This window comes from Tauraco erythrolophus, chromosome Z (assembly GCF_009769465.1).
Source record: "Tauraco erythrolophus isolate bTauEry1 chromosome Z, bTauEry1.pri, whole genome shotgun sequence".
Lineage (NCBI taxonomy): Eukaryota > Metazoa > Chordata > Aves > Musophagiformes > Musophagidae > Tauraco > Tauraco erythrolophus.
Genome location: NC_141496.1, coordinates 12505160 through 12508499, shown reverse-complemented (window position 1 = coordinate 12508499; position 3340 = coordinate 12505160).

Below are 3340 nucleotides of genomic sequence, written 5' to 3'. Positions count from 1 at the left end.
TGTGAGTCAATTCTTCTGAATCAAGGTCAGGAATCTAGTTATGTGTGCTGATCCTGATACTTGGGATGAGGATATCTGGGGGAATCCAAATAATGAACCCGACAGGGCAAGTGATGCTGAAGTTCAACCCCTAATTAAAAGGAAGGTGCAGTTGATTGACGGAAACAATCGAACATTAACTACAACACGATCTGCCCTGTGGTCCGGACCCATGCTTGCACAAATGCAGGAGAAATTGTCGTGCAAGCCTGGGGAAAGTGAAACTGAATATTTATGGCGTGTTTTGTTGAATGGAGGAGATTGAATATTGCTTAGTGAGGAGGAAGCTAGGGGATATTGGGGTCCTGGTGTGTTCCTTGGTCGGGGTCCTGTGGGGGACCAACCCTTGACACTCAGAATTGCCTATTGAGTAGGGGGACTAGATTTTTGAGAGCGAGGTGAACCGTTGACTATTAAAACAGCTGGATTATCCGAGCTGGCTGAATCAGTGCAAAAGGCTGCCCGTATACAAGCCATGTACAAGTGTGGGGAGCAGGGTACTCCCCTTGCCGTTCTGATTGACCCAGTCCACCTTAAACTGCTGATTAGAGGTCTCCCCGATGCCTTGAAAATTTATGTGCAAAATCTTAAGGAAAGGATTGTATGGGCAATTGATCATAATACCCTCAACCCCAACGAGCAACAGCCTGTTTTAACATGGGGGGAACTATTACAAGAAATAGTGGTTTATGGTAGAGAGATGGGCTGGTTAGAGGAAGGTTCAAATGCACAACGCTAGGTCTGACAGGCACGGTTTGTTGAAAAAAATAATCTCCATCCCCCTTGACAAACCAATAAGCGTTTTGACCCCCGGCGTAATGAACTGTGGAGAAAGGCATTAGCGTTAGGAATAACCCGCTCAATGTTACATGGGCAATCCACAGAGAATTATCATACAATGATAAACCTGCTGGAGCAGCCTATTAGCAAGGTTAAGGAATGTACGGATATTGCCAAAATGCAGGAAAGTAAACCTTCTGCTCCTGCCAACACTTTCTCAGACCTAAGGAAGGATTTGTGGAATTTAAAAAACTAGGAAGTGCGAGGGGAATTTCAGGCCGACCCACTTGCATAATATCCAGCTTAGAATGGCCTACCAGATTTCTAACCAATTCAAGCGTATACATGTTCGAGCAACACTCCTCTAAAATTGCAGGTCTGCTCCAGTAGAAGAAGGACAGGGACAGCTGGGAAGACACGGGGTGGAGACATCAGAGCCATTCATACAGAGTATGAACTGGACCCAGAAGGAAGTGACAAGCTAGCAGACCTGAAGTGTGGACCAGGAGTCTTGTACTTTTTGATTTTTGTGTTTGTTTTAATAGAGATAATTATTTGTAAATCTAAGTTTTAGCAGTAAGTGCTATATCATGGCTGTAATTGTAAGGATTTGTAGTAATAGTCGTTAGTCTTACAATAACCATAGGCATAAGTAGACAGCCTCGGGCTTTTGAACAACATGTTGATGGTTCTCTGTGAATCACACTGAACAAAACAATGTGATCTATAAGATTATGTAAGGTTTTGCTCACATGCTTAACTTTTCTCATGTGACTACCTGTTTGCCTTTACCACATACCCCCAACTCAGGGGATACCAATAACAGGTCTCCCTGTGGATATGGGTAAAAATTTGGATTGGCTCTGGAATAAAAACAAGTCTATCATTTGGAGCTTTTCTGAATGGAACTGGCCTTCTAACAATATCTTAAATCGAACTTCTGTTTGGAGCCTAAATTGTTCCTATGTCCCTCTTTGTCTGGACAATAAGACTTTGGGATGCAGGGGCAAACAACCCCAGATCTTCTCAACAGCTGTGTTCCAAACACCCTTGGGCAGATAGGAGAATGAGCCATATTGGGGAAAACAATTAGTCCTGAGGTATGTGGAACCCATAAACACCCAGTGGTGCTTTGAGTCTCCTTCAACACCCAGTAATTAATGTATGTGATTTGACGTAACAAAAGACCACCTGCTAATTGTTTATGGTCTCAAGCTCATGACGAGAGAAAAGACAACCAGAAGGAGTGCTATCCCTGGCAGTCTTGACAAAGGTCCTCAGCACAACCTGATATAAAAACCCTGCTGTGGAATTGTACAAATATTATCAATTGTACAAATGGTGGGGATCTAGAAAACAGTTGGTTGTGGTTAATTCCTTCATTACGGCATCTAAATCCCTCAACAAAGAATATGCTCTGAGTCTCAATCCAACCATTGTCCAGTTGCCTGAAATAAGGTAAAGAGAAGCTGGAAGGTTTCTGTTTCAGCCACCAACTTTGTGGACTCAGACAAGTTTGTGTATTCAGACAATCGGTAAGGGGAAACTCTCATCACATCACCAAAGACCCCCTCAGGCACAGTACCTACATAGTTCCGTAAATCAGGGGATAAAAGCCCTATGATTTGGGTTGGGAATCGGGAATACTGAACAATGTGATACATACATACAATGCGATCTGTAAGATTAAACAAGGTTTTACTCGCATGCTTAGCTTTTCTCATGTGACTGCCTGTTTGCCTTTACCACATTGTGGGAAAATAACCGAATTGGGGAAATGGAGAAACACTGCTTCGCAAAGTTCAGCTAAAAAGCTGTAATATTAATGGCAGATCAGAGGCAACACATGGCTGCTGCTCCCAGGAGCACAGTGTGGTTGGCATGGCCAAGGCCTGTCCTAACTGAACAGAACATACAATGTTCTTGAAATGGGGAGCAGCATGGTACGAAGGTATCATGCCTCGTCTCTGTTGTCAGGGATAAAAGAATGGCTGGCAAAAGGAACCACACAGCTGTCAAGAAAGACGGATCGCGACCCTGGCCTCAACAATGGTAAACCTAGCCAAGCATTCACCTAGGCCATTTGGGCATGTCGATATTGAACAAGTTGCCAAATGGCTGGCCTTTTGGGTGAACTTTGCTCATTTTAATATCATTATAATACCAAAACACACCTCTATCCCAAAAGCTACTCACCTCCAGGTAGCGACCTCCCCACTGAGCATGCATCCTGAATTTCTTCTTGTCTACACCTTTTAATCAAAGTGATGAAAATTTGGATCAATCCTGAAAAAGATATGCTTGACTAGAGTCACTCAAGCCTCATCAAAAAATATAAAAATTGTTTAAGAGAAAGAGGGCATTGGGCGAACACCTCCATTGGAATGTCTGGGATCAGTTGACGGGCCAGACCTCTCTTCTCACCCCCACTAGGGACACCTATTGGGTAAGAGCTCTGTGTTACGTGCGCTTAGTTACTAACATCTTGCTAGCTAGTTAGAATTATCATTGGTAAGTGTTT